Source organism: Lynx rufus, unplaced genomic scaffold (genome assembly GCF_022079265.1).
Source record: "Lynx rufus isolate CCGP_SWC_20201006 ecotype Redwood Valley unplaced genomic scaffold, mLynRuf1.p SCAF_3, whole genome shotgun sequence".
In the NCBI taxonomy this organism is placed as follows: domain Eukaryota; kingdom Metazoa; phylum Chordata; class Mammalia; order Carnivora; family Felidae; genus Lynx; species Lynx rufus.
The window spans coordinates 51,263,079-51,284,266 of record NW_025814845.1 but is presented as its reverse complement, the minus strand read 5'-3'; the positions used below and the strand labels follow the sequence as shown (position 1 = coordinate 51,284,266).

At 34.7% G+C, this 21,188-nt stretch overlaps 1 pseudogene; it reads left to right on the top strand.

The window, feature by feature from the left end:
• Positions 1–20,777, top strand: part of LOC124521062 (D-aminoacyl-tRNA deacylase 2-like) — a 37,964-nt pseudogene extending 17,187 nt beyond the window's left edge.
• The last annotated feature ends 411 nt before the right edge of the window (positions 20,778–21,188 follow it).

Below are 21,188 nucleotides of genomic sequence, written 5' to 3'. Positions count from 1 at the left end.
GTTCAAGATTTTGTGTATTGTCCAGCCTAATGATCAGTAGTTCCTCTTTTGTTCACAAAATTGCCTGGTTTGGATGATAAATTAGATGGTCACTCTAGTCTGAGTCCAATGCTTTCAATTGTGTCTCCTTGTATTAAAACAGAATAGGAGTCTAAATGTAAAAGCCCTGCACAATCTACCAACCTTCCTTTTGTCCTTAGCCAAAATGAATTTATAAAAAACTTATTTGAGAAATAAAATCCCTCATGCTCAGGATTTAGGCCCTTTATTTTTAGAAGGGAGGAACTTTTCACCACAGTGATCTCAGCATTGTGGGATTCCTTTGAGTTCCTGAACATGTTGAAGCATTATTTTCTTATTCCTTTGGCTTCTGAATATGATCAATCTTGTGTTTTGGAACATTTTTTATATACTTCTTTGTGTTTGTGTTTTGACATTATTAGAGTTGGTCGTATGTGGTTTATAGAACATACATTCAGTAATAGGAAATAATTTGGGGAGACTTTCATACTAAATCTGATTTTGACTATTATCTGCATGAGAACAACTGATCTCTCATTTGTCTACATAAATCAAAGTGGGATATACGTAACACAACAAATGTATAGTCATAACCAAATATTGTTAAATGTAAGACAATGGAGAAATATGGGGTTTGTTTACCTGATTTTCAGTAATAGAAGTTAGAGCTTGAATTACTTACTAATTTAAAGTGTTAATTAAGTCCTTAAGCTTCAGAGTTTACAATTACAGTAAGTGTAGAAATTTCACTACTTTACTGCCTTCTTTGAATGTGTGTTAGTGTTAGTTTTTCTGGCCCCAAACCTAATCATATGCAGAGACCGGTTCTCAATTAACATTTATTGACTAACTGACTGACTGATTGATTGACTTAATGCACAAACTCAGTGAACTTGGAAGGTAAATTTGAGTTCTTTTATTAGAATTCAGTGATTAATCTGTTTATATATAACATTTTGTTCCAACTTTTTGAGAAGGAAATTTTACCAATAAAACCATAGTGATAGATCATATAAATTAACATAAGCAAACAGAAAATATAGTCAATAAAGTTGAAAGATTTCTTTTAAAAAGTCATGGGAATATAAACAAGAAAGCTTCTCAAGTGGATGCTGTACAGAGAAATATCAGGTTCTATGTTTTAAATTTTTTAAATGTTTATTTACTTTTGAGAGAGATGGAACACAAGTAGGGGAGGGACAGAGAGAGAGAGAGGGAGACACAGAATCAAAAGCAGGCTCCAGGCTCTGAGCTGTCAGTACTGTGAGATCATGACCTGACCCTAAGTTGGACACTTAACCCACGGAGCCACCCAGGAGCCCCACAGGTTCTATTTTTCTAAATAAAATATTTGTGTCTCATATTTAAGAAAGGATATGTTTTCCCCTTAGCAATTATGGCTAATAATGAACTCAAATTTGGAAAAATAGCCAAACATAAATTTGAAAAAAACTTATATTTCCCATTTGAATTATGTATAAGCGTAGCCACTCTGCTCTTACAGGACTATAATCGACTATAATCTTGAAAACACCAGTGGTTGGAAATCTTCAGGTGAAGAACAGATCTTATGTTAACTAGGAGTGGGAGGGGCTACAAGGTAAAACTATGTAGGTGTATGCACTTAAAGCATATACTGGAAGAACTGAAAGGCTATTTCTGTGTATTTACTAGATTAATGTGTTTTTTTCAATCACGGACAATGCATTCTCCATGTCTTATATTCTTCTTTCTTGATTGCACAGTCATAATGGGAAACAATAGATTAGGTTCTCTTTGATGAAAGGAATCTGAGGTGAAAATAGATTCCCTTGGATAAAACGTGCATGTGAGAGTGTACGCATATAACCATGTGTAGCATCCCTCAGTCACATTCATCTTGAGGCAGTTCAGGGAGTTGTCGCTGCTTAAATTTGTAATTTTCAATATCACATAGAGAGCGATTGCAAACACTTTTTTTTAAATGTTTATTTATTTTGAGAGAGACAAAGTGCAAGTGGTGGAAGGGCAGAGAGAGAGGGAAAGAGAGAATCCCAAGCAGGTTCTACACGTAGTGTGGGTGTGATATGGGGCTCGATTCCATGAACCATAAGACTATGACCAGAGCCAAAATCAAGAGCCATTTGACTGAGTCACACAGGCATCCCCATTATAAAACCTTTTTAATGGGTCATTAAGAAAAGATAAATCATACCCATAATTCTCAAATAAGGCAAGGCTGGAGATAATGAGCTTTAGTTATGTTTCTTTTTGTTATCTTCAGATCATTTTGTCATTTTTTGAGCAGGTGATCCAGGTAGCTTCCAAGTCACTGATTGTCAAATTGACTGTATGTGAGAATTCTGATGTCCCTTCCCACATCAACTTTATTAGTTTTTTTCTCTTTGGCAGCTTGGTCATGATGTTTAAAGTTTTCTAGGGGATTCCCATGTAAACCAGGGTGGAGAACCACTGAAGTAGAGTTCTGTTAGAGAACATTATTTTTCTTAATCTTTAGTTATCCTCCCCAGAAGGATGATAGAACTAAAATTTAAATTCAAGCCCTTGAGAGAGAACTACAATAAAGAGAAGGGTGATGGCATGCATGCTGGCACATATCTTCTACATTTGATAAAGCAGTCTGGTTGGTCTCCCTACGATACAAACCACTGGGGAAGAACACACCGGTGAGGACTCCTGAACCTTGGCTTCCTTGCTCTGTAAATCTGGGGCCTTGGCAAGACCAGAGTTAGTGCCATATAGAGAGGAGACTGAGAAGGAGCCAGAATGGAGACCAACACTGAGAGTGAGGGTATATTTTTGTTTGCTTGGTTTTCCTAATTCAGAAAGAATTAAACTTCAGGAAATAAAAAAAGAGTTTAAAGATATATGAGATTCTTTTCTCTTTTTTCTTATCCTTGAAACTGACCCTGGGGCACCTGGGGGGCTCAGTTGGTTGAGTGTCTGACTTTGGTTCAGGTCATGATATCACAGTTGGTGGGTTTGAGCCTCACGACGGGCTTTGTGCTGACAGCGTGGAGCCTGCTTCGGATTCTCTGTCTTCTTCTCTCTCTGCCCCTCTCCCACTCATGCTCTTTCAAAAGTAAACATTAAAAAACAAAAAATAAAAAAAAAAAACTTACCCTGCAAGAGAAGCAAGCAATAGAAATAATTACATCATTTATTAAGCATACATTCATGCATGTCATGAGTGAGATATGAATCAGATATACTGCCTTTTTCTTACAGTATATAAAAGAATGCACATAAATAACTTTAATACTAGAAAGAAAATACTGTTACAAAAGTATTATATTTTTCTATTTTCTCTCTAAATGCTATTAATAGTTTAACATTTCCCTAATGATCAGCAATTCTAGATCTGTCCTATCCATATTCTCCAACACTACTTTCAGACAAAAATGAGGGCAGTAATAACTAATATTCTAAAAAGAAATAACCCAAAAAAAACTATCCCAATATTTTGATACCTAAGTCAAAAAAACAGAAGCATTTGGTTTCAAGTCCTTTGTGGAGTAACCACTACAAAAGTCTGAAAAAACATCAATAAGTAGGGATAGAGGGAACATATCTCAACATTGTAAAGGTCATATACAAAAAATCCACAGTTAATATTATCATCATCAATGGGGAAAAACTGAACTTTTCATCTACAGTCTGGAACAAAACAGGGATGTCAAGTCTTCCCATTTTTATTTTTAAAAACTTGTTTTAATATTTATTTATTTTTGAGAGAGACAGAGTGTGAGTGGGGGAGGGACAGAGAGAGAGGGAGACACAGAATCCGAAGCAAACTCCAGGCTCTGAGTTGTCAGCACAGAGCCCCACGTGGGGCTCAAACTCATAAGCTGTGAGATCATGACCTGAGCTGAAGTCAGAAGCTTAACTGACTGAGCCACTCGGGAGCCCCAAGTCTCACCATTTTTATTTAACATAGTCCTGGAAATCCTAATCTCAGCAATCAGAAAACAAAAAGAAACAAAGGGCATCCAAATTGGCAAGGAAGAAATCAAACTTTCACTATTTGCCAATGACATGATAATATATGTAGATATGTACTTCTATACACCAACAATGAAGAAGGATAAAGAGAAATCAAGGGATCAATCTCATTTACAATTGTACCAAAATCCATAAGATACCTAGGAATAAACCTAACCAAAGTAAAAGATCTGTACTCTGAAAACTATAAAACAATTTTGAAAGAAATTGAAGATGACACAAAGAAATGGAAAAACATTCCATGCTCATGGATGGAAAAGCAAATATTGTTAAAATGTCTATATTACCCAAAGCAATCTCCACATTTAATGCAATCACTATCAAAATACCAACATCGTTTTTACGTAACTAGAACAAAAAATCCCAGAATTTGTATGGAACCATAAAAGACCCCAAATAGCTAAAGCAATCTTGAAAAAGAAAAACAAAGCTGGACGCATCACAGACTTCAAGTTATATTACAAATATAGATGAGTTTGTATTCTTAGAATCTTATGTGTAGAATCACTCAGTGTTTTCTCTCTGTCTCCCTCCCTCCCTCCCTCCCCCCCTCCCCCCCTCCCCGTAATCTGGCTTATTTTCAAGTAGAATAATGATTTTTAGATTGTTCCATATGGTTGCTTATTTATCCATTCACCTGTTGATAGATATTTTGACCGCTTCCATTTATGGCTCTTACTAATAAACCTGCTATGACATTTATGAAAGAAAAAAACAACAAATAAGTAGTGATCAAGACAATAGGGCACTGGCACAAAAACAAACACATAGATCAATGGAACAGAAGAGAAAACCCAGAAATGGATCCACAACTATATGGTTAACTAATCTTTGACAAAAAAGGAAAGAATACACAATGGAAAAGTCTTTTTAACAAATGGTGTTGGAAAAACTGGACAGCAGCCTACAAAAGAATAAAACTGGACCAATTTCTTACATACAAAAGAAACTCAAAATGGATGAAAAACCTTAATGTGAGATAGGAAATCATCAAAATCCTAGAGGAGAACACAGGCAGTAACTTCCTTGACATCAGCCATAGCAACTTCTTATTAGAAATGTCTCCTTTAGTAAGGGAAACAAAAGAAAAAAAATAAACTATTGGGACTTCATCAAGATAAAAACCTTCTGTAAAGGGAAGGAAATAATCAACAAAACTAAAAGGCAACTTATGGAATGGGAGAAAATACTTGCAAATGACATATGTGGTAAAAGACTAGTATTCAAAATATATAAAGAACTTATAAAAGTCAACACCTCAAAAAACAAGCCATCCAATTAAAAAATGAACAGAAGACATGAATAAACAATTTTTCAAAAACATGAAGTTAGATGACAGACACATGAAATGATGCTCAACATCACTATCAGGGAAATACAATTCAAGGCTACAATGCACTATCACTTCCCACCTGTCAGAATGGCTAAAATTAACAGCACAGGAAACAGGTGTTGGGGAGAATGCAGAGAAAGGGGAACCCTCTTACACTGTTGGTGGGAATGCAAACTGGTACAGCCACTCTGAAAAACAGTATGAAAGTCCCTCAAAAAGTTAAAAATAGAACTACCCTGACTCAGCAATTGCGCCTCTAGGTATTTACCCAAATGTTACAAAAATTCTGATTTGAAGGGTCACATGCACCCTGATGTTTACAGCAGTATTTTTAATAATAGCCAAATCATGGAAAGAGCCCAAATGTCCACTGACTGATGAATGGATAAAGAAGATGTGATATTTATATAGAATGGAATATTACTCAACCATCAAAAAGAATTAAATCTTGCCATTTGCAATGACACGTGTGGGGCTAGAGAGTGTACAGCTAAGTGAAATAAATCTGTCAGAGAAAGGCAAATACCATATGATTTCACTCATGTAGAATTTAAGAAACAAAACAGACATAAGGGAAAAAGAGTAAAAAGGTGGGGGCAAACCAGAAAACAGACACTGAACTACAGAGAGCACAGGGATTATTATCAGAGAGGAGGTGGGTGGGGGCATGGATTAAATGGGAGATGGGGATTAAGGAATTCACCTGTCATGATGAGCACAGGGTGATGTATGGAAGTGTTGAATTGCTATATTGCACACCTGAAATTAATATTACACTGTAGGTTAACTAACTGGAATTTACATAAAAACTTGAAGCTAAAAAGAAATTAAGATGTCCAATTTTAATATTCATTCAGCATTGTATATATAATATATACATAAAATAATATAAATATATATAACTATATATATAGGTCATATCAACAAAAGTATAATTTTCTAGAATTTTTAAACTCCAAAGAACTTAGAAATTATTTAGGAAATCTTTTTATTATTTATTTGTTTTATTCTACTCACATTGGAAAAGTATGACTTTTGTGATATTAATTTCTGGCACTGAGTTAAAAACTCAGGGTCTTAGCATTCAGTTTTGTCTTATTTTAATTATCTCATGATTGTTTTCTTTGAACTGTAAAGAGAAAGATCAACTAGATTATTGTTTATTATCTCAACATAATTGTCAGAAACCTGTTTCAGACCTCAACATACAAATTGACATATTCACAAAAGTAAACATGGTTAAGGGAAAATTCTAGAATATGAAAAATTCATCAAGTAAATATTTAAGAAAAGTTTACCCATTATAAACATTGAGATTCATGGATTTATTAGAAATTAGAGCTATATGAATACAAACGGTTTAAAATATTTTAACGAAAAGAACACAGCTGCATCAATAGATTAAAAATACAGCATCACAGCTTATAAAAAATTTCATAGTAATAAATATAGCTAAAATAACTATTTTTCGGGGCGCCTGGGTGGCGCAGTCGGTTAAGCGTCCGACTTCAGCCAGGTCACGATCTCGCGGTCCGTGAGTTCGAGCCCCACGTCAGGCTCTGGGCTGATGGCTCAGAGCCTGGAGCCTGTTTCCGATTCTGTGTCTCCCTCTCTCTGCTCCTCCCCCGTTCATGCTCTGTCTCTCTCTGTCCCAAAAATAAATAAACTTTGAAAAAAAAATTAAAAAAAAATAAAATAACTATTTTTCAAATAATTTAACATTTTCGTTAAATACTCTGGGAGGTTTTACAAGCAATTTTTAGAAAACAAGAAAAATAGTAGGTAGTATTGCCACATGGTACATTCAAGAAAATGATATCAGGAGACAAAACAGAAATCCCAAAAGATCATACACAGACCAAATCAAACTCATGTAACAATATTGAGACTAAAACTATTTTGTTATGTAAAATTGATTAGTTTGAAACGTATATATTAAGTATATTTTTATAGTTTGAAATTCCCTAGTTTCTGGAAGGCCGAAGTTGGAAAAGTTTTGAAAGGAGGTTCGAGAGAAAGCATGAGACGAAGTAAAATTATCATTGTTTTCCAAGTCTAGCAGATGATACATTAAAAATTATGTCCAAATTAACCTTTCCAGGTTTATAGTAATTATAATATGCAGATTTTCATGTTTACCTGACTAAAAGTCTAGAGGAATTTGAGATTAACACAGACTCTAATATACATTATTTTTGTCAGCTGGGAAAGATATATGGACAAAGGGAAACTAATTCATAAAACAAAAAGACTTCTCTTTTTATATTTGTAAGTGAAATAAAGTAAATTTATGTTGTGTCAAGTCATTTTAGACAAAGTGAATTGGGAAAGAAGTGAAAGTAAATGATCACTTCACAGATGCCTGAAGTTCACATGAAGTACTAAGATTGTGTGAGAGCATACTGAAAATCACCCTGAGTTCTGTTAAATGTTTTTGCTAGCATATTAAAAATAAATAAAAACCTGTCAAGAATGTTTGTTAAGTGGAACTCTGATATTCATGATCTTCCCACTGAGTTTAAATATCACTCTCTATTTCTGAGGTGCTCAGTTATTATATAAGCAGCACATTAATAGAAAGACATTTCTTTAACCATTCAATTTTTGTGCCTGAAATCTTACATTTAAAAAAAATCTTAAAGATAATGTTTTAGTAGTAAATACCACAGGTTTTTTCTAAATTAAGATAAATAAATCTAATCTAAATAAACCATGGCCATGGTGTTCTGTGTATAATAATAACATACAAAATAATGCCATGCAAATAGATAGGTTTTTGAAAGCCCATGTTTCTTACTTCCCAGAAAAGAAAGATTAACATAATGTATTTCTTAAAAAAAAACTAAAAACAACGACCAACTAAACTGGAACTTAAAAAGAAATCCCGAATAAATCATAAATAATTACATCCATTGCTTACGGATTACCTTTATGAATTACCTTTTGCTCATCCAAATCTGAAAATGTTGAGTAACACTTGCCTAAGAATTTTATTTTTGTAAATGTTTATTTTTGAGAGTGAGAAGAGAGAGAGACAGACAGAGAGAGGAGCGCAGGCACAGAATCCAAAGCAGGCTCCAGGCTCCGAGCTATCAGCATAGAGACAGAAGTGGGGCTCAAACTCACGAACTGTGAGATCATGGCCTGAGGCAGTCAGACACTTAACCGACTGAGTCACCCAGGGGACCCTTTCCTGAGAATTTTAAAAGAAGTAGTTTCTTTAGTTTTTATTTTCGTTCTATTTAGTTAACTTACAGTGTTATGTTAGTTTCAGGTGTACAATATAGTGATCCAATGATTCCATACATTACTCAGTGTTCATCACGATAAGTGCCCTCCTTAATCCCTATTACGCTTTATCCCATCTGCCCACCTAACTTCCCTCTAGTAACCACCAAAGTGTTCTTTAGAGGTTACAACTCTGTTTTTGATTTGTTTCTTTCTCTCTCTTTTTTCCCTTTGCTCATTTGTTTTGTTTCTTAAATTCCACATATGAGTGAAAGCCCATGGTATTTTTCTTTCTCTAATTTATTTCGCTTAGCATTATACTCTCTAGCTCCATCCATGTCATTGCAAATGGCAAGGCTTCATTCTTCTATATGGCCAAATAATATTCTGTGTGTGTGTGTGTGTGTGTGTGTGTGTGTGTGTGTGTGTGTGTATACATACCTAATTATACACATACACACACACACACACACATACACACACACACACATACACACACACACACACTCACTCCTTCCTTATCCATTCATCAGCTGATGTATACTGGGGCTGCTTCCATATCTTGGCTACTGTATACAATCTGCTATAAATATAGGGGTGAATGTATCCCTTTGAATTAGTGTTTTTGCAAATTTTAGGAAAATACCCAGTAGTGTGATTACTGGATCATAGGTAGTTCTATTTTTAACTTTTTGAGAAACCTCCATACTGTTTTCCAGAGTGGCTGCATCAACTTGTATTTCCACTAACAGTGCAAGAGGGTTTCCCTTTCTCCACGTCCTCTCCAATACTTGTCGTTGCTTGTGTTGTTGATTTTACCCATTTTGACAGGTATGAGGTGATATCTCATTGTAGTTTTGATTTACATTTTCCTGATGGCTAGTGATGATGAACATCTTTTCATGTTTCTTTTGGTCATCTGTATGTTTTCTTTGGAGAAATGTCTGTTCATATCCTCTGCCCATTTTTAATTGGATTATTTGGTTTTGGGGTGTTGAGTTGTATAAATTTTTTATATATTTTGGATACTAACTCTTTATTGGATATGTCATTTGCAAATATCTTCTCCCATTCCATAGATTGCCCTTTAGTTTTGTTGGTTGTTTCCTTTGCTATGCAAAAGGTGTTTTTGTTTGTTTGTTTGTTTTCCTTTTTTTTCCTGATATAGTCCCAAGAGCTTATATTTGCTTTTGTTTCCCTGGCCTCAGGAGACCTATCTACAAAAGAGTTACTTTGGCTGATGTCAAAGAAATTACTGCCTGTGTTCTCATTCTAAGATTTTATGGTTTATTTATTTATGGTTTCAGGTCTCACATTTAGGTCTTTCATCCATTTTGAGTGTACTTTTGCATATGGTATAAGAAAGTGTCCCAGTTTCTTTCTCTTTTTAGGCTGCTGTCCAGTTTTCCAATCACCATTTATTGAAGAGACTGTCTTTTTTCCGGTTAGGTATTCTTTCCTGCTTTGCCAAAGAATAATTGACCATATAGATTTGGGTTCATTTCTGAGTCTTCTCTTCTGTTCTATTGTTTTTGTGCAAGTTCCATACTCTCTTCATGACTATAGCTTTGTAATATAACTTGAAGTCTGGAATTGTGATGTCTCCAGCTTTGATTTCATTTTCAAGATTGCTTTGGCTATTCGGGGTCTTTTGTGGTCCCATACAAATTTTAGGATTCTTTGTTCTAGTTCTGTGAAAAAGGATGTTCATATTTTGTTAGGGATTGCAGTACATGTGTAGGTTGCTTTGGGTAGTATAAACGTTTTGACAATAATTGTTCTCCCAGTCCATGAGCATGGAATGTTTTTCTACTTTTTTGTGTCTTTAATTTCTTTCATCAATGTTTTCTAGTTTTCAGAGTATACCTGTTTCACCTCTTTGGTTAGGTTTATTCTGTGTATCTTATTTTTGGTACAATTGTAAATGGGATTTTTTCTTAATTTAACAGAACTAACTTTGAAGCTAGTCACAGGATTCTTTGTTTACAAAAATCTAATTTGACCTAAAAGCGTTTGTTCAGTCAATGATTTCAGCAATATTTTACTGGTTTATATTGCAGAAAAATTATTTTATGACAGTGTTTTTGAAATTTTTACATTAAACTTTAAAATCACTTCAGTATTTCTAAGTATTGAATATTGAATACTCTGAATTTCAAAGAATTCTTTTGTTATTTCTCTTGATTGTTCATCTGGAGTTTCTTATCTTTCTTGTCATTCACGACATGGCTGTTTTTGAAGATACAAACCTTTCTTTAGATAGAAAAATGTAGTTTTCCTAAGAAAAATTATAGGTTTATCATATTTCAGACTCAATTTTAACATTATAAAATTTAAACTGGTTGGATCTTGGTCTCATTCTTTTTTACTGAAGTATTTGGTTTATAACATTAAGGTAAAACACAGTTGTGTTATTCTACACAATAAGTTTAAATTCGAAATATTGATTACACCCCAAATTTAAACTGCTAAATAATATTTACTATTTCTTTGTGCTTCTAATTTATTTCAAAGTCATTTAAAGTAATTTACTTCTGTATGTGGCTATCTCTCCACCTTGATATAAAGTTGAGTTTCTTTACTTACTTTTTTCAATTTTTTTTTTGGTGAAGGGGGCTTTTGTAAATTAAAATTTTCTTTGTGAATATGTAAAATATTTATATATTTTCTAAACCAAAACTACAGTAACAGGGTGTGTTTCGAAAAGGCACCCTTCCATCATTGCCTCTTCACCCTGTTCCTTTTCTTATCTATAGATAACAATTTTTGTTAAATTACAAGTTCAGTGAAAGTTTTTTCTTTATCTCTTAGTTTCAATTTACTTATGTTTTTCTTGGGATTTTACAGAGGACTAAATTTAATATTAGCCTGAGTTGGTGAAGAAATTGTTAGGACTAAACAAACCCCTTTTACTGAAGTTGAAAGTTTTCAGATGAAATGGTTTCATATAGGCCAGTGTTTTTCTTTTTTTCTCCTCTCCCTGCTTGTCCATCAGGCCTTTCTAGATTAGATGAGTGGTTTTTTGCTTCTATTCTTCTTATATATATTAGCTGTTGCTACTGGAAGGTGTTCACTTCATTTCTATTAGGGACAGAAATCCTTTCAACAGGAAACATGACTAAGAATAGCTGTGTGATTCCATTTACCATGTGAGTATAACCCCACAAGCTAGACTTCACCTTGCTATTCTCCTCACCATTGGTCATGATGGTACCTTGATCAACAAATTTCTCTTAGTTTGTGTATTAGAGTCCTCCAGAGAAATAAAGCCATAGTGGATTTATATAAAGAGATTGTAATAATTTAGCTCATGCTTTTATGGAGCCTGAGAAGTCCCATGATCTGTTATCTGCAAGATGGAAACCCCACAAAGCCGTTGGTATAATCCCAGTCCTATTCCCAAGGCCTAAAAACCAGGGGAGCTGATGGTGCAAATCTCAGTTCAAGGGCAGGAGACTGATATCCTGGCCCAGGAAGGCATGAAGGAAACAAAAAGGGGTGAATTCCTCCTTCATAAACCTTTTTGTTCTATTGGAGCCCTCACAGATTGGATGATACTCACCCACATTGGGGAAGACTATCTATTTTAATGAGTCTACTCATTCAAATGGTAATCTTGCTCAGAAATACTCAAAGTCACAACCAAGAATATCGTTTAATCTGGACATCCATTTCCCTTGTCAAAGTTGACACATAAAATTAACCATCACAATTCATCTGCTTCCTCACTCTAGACTCTGCTTTATAAATGCAGGGGCCATGTTTAATGTCTTCCTCATTCTGTTCCTTTTGTCATACAACGAGCTCCTTCACACTGAAATTCAAATACTTTCTTGGGAGTAAGCAGCTGATATTAAATATACAAACTCCTTATGAAGAAGTATGAAGATATAGGAGATGAACAATATAGCAAAAATATGATTTTTATGTTACTCTTATATGCATCATTTTACCTTAAGTATATATACCTGAGGCATACCCATATCCCTATACTTTTGGCAACAATCACAATTTCATAAAACTTACTCATTTCTTTTCTAAAAATCTATTTCTTTCCCAGTTTTTGAAATTTTGCTTATTAGAATCATGAGTTTCTCAAGTTACAGAGTATCCCACATCCAGTTATTTACCAAGTGATACTGATTCTATTTTCAGATTATCTCTTCAATCATTTTTTTGTTTTCTTTATGTATGCCTGTTTCCCCTGACTTATCAATTCTCTTTCCAAATCTTTTGTCCAATCTCCCTGTAGTGGCCTGTTTTGTTCTTCCATACACCATAATGAAGCTTGGATTTCTTTGTATAAAATATACCTTTCATATCACTCTTTGGTTAAAAAAAAAGTATGCTTTTTAACACATAGGATTATGTCTAATATCTTTAAATTGGAAGTTAAATCTTTCAGATTTTGTCCCTATCTACTTGTTCAGTTATTTTCTATTTTGTAACCTGTGTTCCAAGCTTTGTAAATCTCTATTAATTTCCTCTATATATGATGATCTTACCTGATTCTTTGCCTTTAAGTCTATACTTTCTTCTGTTTGAAAAACCCTATCTTGGGGCGCCTGGGTGGCGCAGTCGGTTAAGCGTCCGACTTCAGCCAGGTCACGATCTCGCGGTCCGTGAGTTCGAGCCCCGCGTCGGGCTCTGGGCTGATGGCTCGGAGCCTGGAGCCTGTTTCCGATTCTGTGTCTCCCTCTCTCTCTGCCCCTCCCCCGTTCATGCTCTGTCTCTCTCTGTCCCAAAAATAAATAAACGTTAAAAAAAAAAAAAAAAAAGAAAAGAAAAACCCTATCTTGCTCTCTGCCTAAAAGATGTCTACTTATTTTTCAAGAGCACAGATAAATTATTATATTCTACTTTGATGATGTCAGATCCTACAGAGAATTAGTTGCCTCATTTTCTCTAACAATGATATAAACAAGAATGATTAGACTTTTATGTGCCATTTTCTTTCCATCGTGTTTTTATCAAATTCTTAAAACCACTATTTTTCAGGTGATAAAGCTGAGGTTCAGAACCATTACTTAATTCAGCCAAGAGAATATAAGCTCAGTCCCTACTACTTAATGAACCCTTTAAAAAGCCCCTCAATGAGTGTATTTGTAAATAATTCTTCATATTTAGATACACATTAATTCTCACCATACTGTTCATTTAACTCTCTTGCTTCTCATCTATTTGCTTATCTCCCTGAGAAGACCTTCATCCTCATTACTTTTTTTTTACTTTATTTCCACTCTAATTTCTCTGAGATAACCTGAAAAGGAACAGACCTTCTCCTTTTATCTATTTATTACTCTTAAGCATATCCAGCATGAGTTCTTTGTGTCCATAAGCAGTATATGTTTCCCAGTCTGTAGTTGTCATTAATTACCCTGTCCAATTCTTGGTCTTCTATTTTCCACCTACTCTTGGCTTCCAGGATCTGAGTTCTGATCTCTTGCTTAAGTTAGAGTTACATCCCTTCTGTCTCTCTTGATTTCTTATTTACTTTATATTAGTAAGTGTATAGGCTACATACATATGGCTAAGGATGTAGTAAAAATGAGACCTAGACATCCTGGGTGACTCAGTTAAGCTTCTGACTTTGGCTCAGGTTATGATCTCGCAGCTCATGAGTTCAAGCCCTACTTTAGGCTCTCTGATGTTAGCACAGAGCCAAATGAACCCACTTTGGATCCTTTTCCCCCTCTCTCACTGTCCCTTCCCTGCTTGCATGCATGTGTGCTCTCTTTCTCTCTCTCTCAAAAATAAATAAACATTTTAAAAAATATTCAGTAACCAAGATCCTTTATAAATCTGCCCATACTCCAAGGTATTGTCCTGATCTGCACGGTCCAAGACAAAGTCTGTGTTCTAACATTTTTTTCCAGGGGAAATAGTGCAATGCAATGATACATCAAAAGTTGCACATACCACCTCTGTTCATATGCCATTAGTGTGGACACAGTCATATGACCATATCAAACTGAAAGAGAGGTTGTAAAATACAGTCACCAGGTAGAGCTTCTGAAGGAGGAAAAGAGAATAGAAACTTAAAATTGGTTACTAGTGTGCACTACATTTATCTATTATTTATTCTGAAACCGTGCTAATTTAACATATATATACGTTTATTTCATAGAAAATTCTACACTTGAACTAGAAAGTCCTCAGTTTGAATCCTAGCACAACCATGAAACTCTTTGTACTTTGGAAATGACATTTTCTGTGCTATATTTTTTATGACTGAAACTAGTTTGTAGAAATGTTATCCATATACATTAAGTTAATCTTAATGTTTTATCCACTGCATACTTCAGAAACATCATGCATGGTGACCAGAGAAACTACCCTTAACGCTATGTTCATTCATTTTCCCAACAACTCATTTTTATTAAAGAGACTATCCTTTATCGTTAAAAGGGAAAGTGATTGAAAATAATAATGAGAAATATTTTCTTACTAAAAAGAAGAAAGAGAGAATGGATATTGCAATAATGTTTAAAGGAAAAAATCCAAAATTACCACTATTTGCATGACCATATAATCTCTCCCATAGACTTGTTCTGTGATCTTGAGCTTTTTTGTCTGTCCTCTCTTGGCCTCAGTTTTCTTATTTACGAAAACTTGATGATCTCCAAGTTTCTTTCCTTTACTAATGTTGCTGATTCTCTTTAGTTAAAAATATGTATTTATTAAACATTTTATTTATATGTGTAAGAGACTATATGGCAGTTTTATTGCAAGGCAGTTTGATGATGATGATGAACTGTTGAATAAAACAGACCTATATTCTTCTGCTGAGAAGCTTACATTCTAATAAGATTGGTAATAAAAATTAAGGGAAAATAATGATGGAGTAATTAATATCAGAAGACATGAAAGCCAGGCTTAGAAGAAAGAAAATGGATATATTTTTACAAATCTATGGTTTTCAGTAACATAAACTGTTATATACGTAGTTTCTCATATAGTTATATATAGTTATGTATATAGTTTATTAGGTATATATTACCTTGGGATAATGTATAATTAAAACACAGCTTACATGTATCCCTAATGAATTTACTCAGCCTACTTTATCCCACTTCTACTCCTTCACCTACCTAAAAAACACATTACATAATTTACGTGGAGTAGTATAGAACTCAAACATAATCTCCTGCATCTTCTTACTCTAGATGACATTCTATAAAAGTGAGCAATGACACCCAGACAGATATTACATTTAAGTTTATTTTTTTTAATTTTTTTTCTTTTTTTTTTACATTTAAGTTTATTAATGATGATATTAAGCAGTCTTTTGATACTGAATGATACTAGAAATAAAATAATTATTCTCTATTGAGGCTACATTCTGCCTATAAAAATATTTCATCTATGAAAACACTTTGCCTCTATAGCATCATTGGAGGATATTAGTCATGTGTGCCAGTAAAAAGGTCATAGCACAATAAATTTTAAATACACATGTTAAGTATAATTTGACACGGTTCAATATCTTAAAATATGTGTTTTGTTATATCTTTATTCCAAGGCACATCTCCAGCTTTGAATTACTAACTGAATAAGTGAAAAATTATTAACTACCACGTAGTCCTTTTCAATTAATCCACATTAACTTTCTAACCTTAACGTCCATTGAGAGGTACCCAGGTATACGTTTTCTGTTTGTCACTTAATCTTAGTATCTCATCTCTAAATTTGCTTATCATAATCACAAAAACTAATCTTTATGGAACTCCATGTGTGCGTGCTAGCTACAGTGATAAGTTATTTTTTAATCCTCATCTAACTCGATGAGCTAGGTTGTTGTATTATAGTCACTTAATTATGACTAAAAAGTTAACCCAAATTAATGGTTATCATTATACAGAATAACTATTTCTAAGTCTATTTGACAATGCTAAAATGCAAGGTTTCTCTAAGAAGCATAGTGCTAACATTATTCTGTTGTTTTTTTTTCTAAGTATAGAGGACCTTCTGCTAATTCAACAAGGCTGTTATATATTACCTTTCCCCCAATTCTGTTATATTCATGTATATATGAATATACACATAAAAGCATTCGTTTAAAGTCAGTATATTACATCTATTACTTACATATAGAATATTTTCTAGTGATAAGTCCTAAGAAATTCTTAAGCACCCAAATAGCTTAGAGTTAAGACCACCAGCTTTTAGCAGTAAAACACCAGTTGAGTGAATTCTGTCCAGTTTTATTTTTGGTTACTTTCTTCTTTTATTTTAATTTTTTTAAATTTTTTTTTCAACGTTTATTTATTTTTGGGACAGAGAGAGACAGAGCATGAACGGGGGAGGGGCAGAGAGAGAGGGAGACACAGAATGGGAAACAGGCTCCAGGCTCTGAGCCATCAGCCCAGAGCCTGATGCGGGGCTCGAACTCACGGACCGCGAGATCGTGACCTGAGCTGAAGTCGGACGCTTAACCGACTGCGCCACCCAGGCGCCCCACTTTCTTCTTTTAAATGTTGACTTGTGTTATCTGTGTAGATATTCATTGTAGATTATTGGGAAAGTACAGAAAACTATTAGTTAAGACGTGGTCAATGCTCTTTGAGAGCTGATAGTGGTGTCTTAAACAATGTAATAATCATGCTCGTCTTTTCTAAAAATTCTGAAATGCCAGATGAGTTGGAGGGAAAGAGGTATCTTCTATACTGTTAGGCTACCATCCCCTAGGTTGTTTCTGTCACCATGCCTCATCTAAATAAGACTGAATGTCAGAAAACATACTTGAATGGGTAGCATTTTCTTTTCAGGAATTATTAGACAGTGACATTCACCATCTGCTGCTATCTTACTGGACAAGATATGGCAATTTTGAACTTACCAGAGTCTTGCTAATGTGGTCTTTAAGTAGATGGTCATGCATCCAGCTAAAATTATCAATGTTCTAGTATTAAAAAAAAAAAGAAAAGGAGAGTGGGTATTGGGATCAGTAACCACTAAAGAAAAGTATCTCTCTGAGATTTTTAATGTTAATTTTGGATTACTGTGATTAATGATGAAATAAATGTATGGAACATTAATTATTCCACAGTGTGGAGGTTTTAAGCTAGATCCCCAAAAATGCAAATTCTGGGTCAAAATATGGCAAACAAACCAAAAAAGTTAAAATTATGCCTAAATATGTCTCATAAAGATAGTACTAGTTTATGCTTAAACATAATTTATGCTTGAAAACTATGATATATTCCAGGATTTATTTATAACTTTGCAAATGTGATAGACAAAACACTTTAAAACTGCACATTAGTTTCACTTTTAAGCATGATATATTTCTAAGTGAATTGGCCAATTTTGTTTGCTCTACACATTGTCTCCTTATGCATCTTCTTATTTTATGTAGAATCTAATGTTTCTTACTTATGGAAACTTCATATATATCGCGGATAGTAACCATTAATAATGTTATTTTTAAATATTTTCCTAGTTTGATCTTTACTTCTTGTTTATTAACTTACTGCTTTTCTATGTTTTAGAACTTTAAAAGCTATATGTTTTCAGTACTCAAATCCATCAATAATATTTTTCAAGTGTCTTATCCTCAGTTATATTGAGATGTAATTGACATATCACCACATAAGTAAAGTGTACAGCTTAATGATTTCACTTACCATTTCACATACCATGAAATGATTACTACAGTAAGTTAACTCTGATCACCTCATATAGATACAGCGAAAAAAAAAGAAAATACATTTATTTTTCCTGGTGATGAGAACGTTGAGGATTTACTCTTAACAACTTTTATATATGCCAAACAACTTTTACGTATGCCAAACAGCAGTGTTAACTATAGTCATCATGTTGTACATTACATCCCTAGTACTTGTAACTGAAAATTTGACCACCTTCCTCCATTTCCCCCTTCCCCACCCCTATTTCTGGTAATCACAGATCTGATGTTTTCTATGAATTTGTGTTATCTGTTTATTTATTTATTTTTAAATTTCTAACACAGAAGTGAGAGCATACAGTATTGGTCCCATCCTCTCTCTCTCTCTCTCTCTCTCTCTCTCTCTCTCTTCTAGAAGTTTGTACCTCTTAGTGCCCTTCACATATTTTGATCACCTTCAGCATCTCCCAGCTGGTCACCAACCAACACTTTGTTCTCTATAAGTTTGCTTTATTTTGTTTGTTTGTCTTGTTTAGATTCCACATATAAGTATTTGTCCTTTTCAGATTTATTTCACTTAGCATAATACTCTGTAAGCCCATCCATGATGTCACAAATGGCAACATTTCTTTCTTCTTTAATGCTGAGTAATATTCTGAGGCACAGGAGTCCCTTGAAGATGCTACAAGTTCAGTTCCAGACCACAGCAATAAAGTGATCTTTACAACAAATAATTTTTCTGGTTCCCAATACATATATGAAAGTTCTGTTTCTACTGTAGACTAGTAAGTGTGCAATATCATTATGTCAAAAAAGAGTACGTACCTTAATGAAAAAATACTTTATTGCTAAAAAATGCTAACCATCATCTGAACTTTCAGCAAATCATAATCATTGATCATAGATCACCATTACAAATATAATAACAATGAAAAAGTTTGAAATATTACAAGAATTATCAAAATATGACAGACATGGAGTGAGCAAATGCTGAGAGCAAAATGGGACTGATAGACTTGCTCGAGAGTTGCCATAAATCTTCAATTCGTAGAGAAGGCAGTATCTACAAAGTGCAGTAAAGTGAGTACAATAAAATGAAGTATGTCCAGTGAAGGAATGCATATACACATACATACATCCATCATCTTTATTCACTTATCAATGGACACTTAGGTTACTTTTATGTCTTAGCTATTGTAAATAATGCTGCTATATATATATATATATATATATATATATATATATAAATATATATATCTTTGAATTGACATTTTTGTTTTCTTCAGATAAATACCCAAAAGTAGAATTGCTTGAACATATGATAGTTGGCTCAGGTCAGTTCATGGCTTGTAAGTTCGAGCCCCACATTGGGCTCTGTGCTGAGAGCTCACAGCCAGGAGCCTCTTTCAGATTCTGTGTCTCCCTCACTCTCTGCCCCTCCCCCACTCACTCTCTCGTCTCTCTTTGTCTCTCTCTCAAATTTACTTTATTAATAAAAATTTAAAAATTTGATTCACTAAAACAGCAGACCTTTGGAAATCTCTATTTACAAGTCATAGAGAGAAGAATCGAAATCCAATACAGTGTCTTAGCACAGGCTGCTATAACAAAATGCCATGGGCTAGGTGTCCTAAATTGCAGACATTTGTTTCTTACAGTTCTGGATGTAAGTCTGACCTGAGATCAGAATGCCAACATCATTAAATTATGGTGAAGTCATCTGTCTTGCAGATGACTGCTTTCTTGGTGTATCCTCAAATGGTGAGGAAATAGAAGAGAGAAGAAAGAAAGCAGGTTATCTGGTCTATTCTTATTAGGGCACTAATCTCATCCTGAGGACTGTATCCTCATGACCTCATCTAAACCTTATTACCTTCCAAAGGTCCCACCTCCAAATACTATCACATTGGGAGTTAAGACTTCACCATGTGAATTTTCGGGAAACACACTCAGTCATTAACTACCAGAAGATGTACTCAAAATATAATTCTTCCAAAGATTACATATTAGTTACTATGGCTAAAAATGTAAATGGCCTCAAGCCCAGGACCTGGACATGTTAGATTGCCAGGGTTTGAGCCCAGGCTGAGGGTGGCCGGATACCTCAGGCCCGGGGAGTTCTGGATCAGTGCCTGCGGGGCTGGCTGTAAATACACCCACCCAAGGGGGTCACCGAGACCCAGGAGGTTCAGGGAGCATTAGTGATCTATGTGTGTTTTTGCAAGGCACCTAATAAAAAACTTCTTCACAAAATGGTTAATATGATTAAGTGAAACAGAAAATGGCAAGCACGTGTCTGTATTAGAGCTCCTTGGCAACATTCTTATCATCCCTCAAGCCACCCTTGGTGGGAGAATAAAAGGCAGAAACATGCAGTATCACTCTAACTCTGGAAAAGCAGAAGGGTTAAAACTTTATCCGCAATTTGTGACTCTGTGTGAAAAGGAATTAGTTGCTAACAGCAAGACAGCTGAAGCCACGGTTGTGGCGGGAACAGGATACTTGCCCGAACAAACAGGAGTTATAAAGCTGGATACCAGTGGACCATATACACACCTAGTTTAGTTTTGAAAAATTAAGTTAGCTTCTGCAATTGTTTTGTGGTATAAAATGATCTCAACTCTAATTATTTTCTTCGCCTTCTTTTTTTTTAATGTTTATTTTTGAGAGAGTGAGAGAGAGTGTGAGAAGGGGAGGGGCAAAGAGCGAGGGAGACACAGAATCCGAAGCAGGCTCCAGGCTCTGAGCTGTCAGCACAGAGCCGGATGCAGAGCTTGAACTCACAAACCGCGAGATCATGACCTGAGCTGAAGTCAGACGTTTAACCCACTAAGTGACCCAAGTGCCCCATTCTTCCTCTTCTTCTTGACTATGCTAACCTGCAGCAATTTTAGATAAGAAAATCCTGGGTCCCATCCATAACTCTGTAACCTGCTAATTGGATGACCTTGTCAAGTCGCAAAACACTGTGTTAGT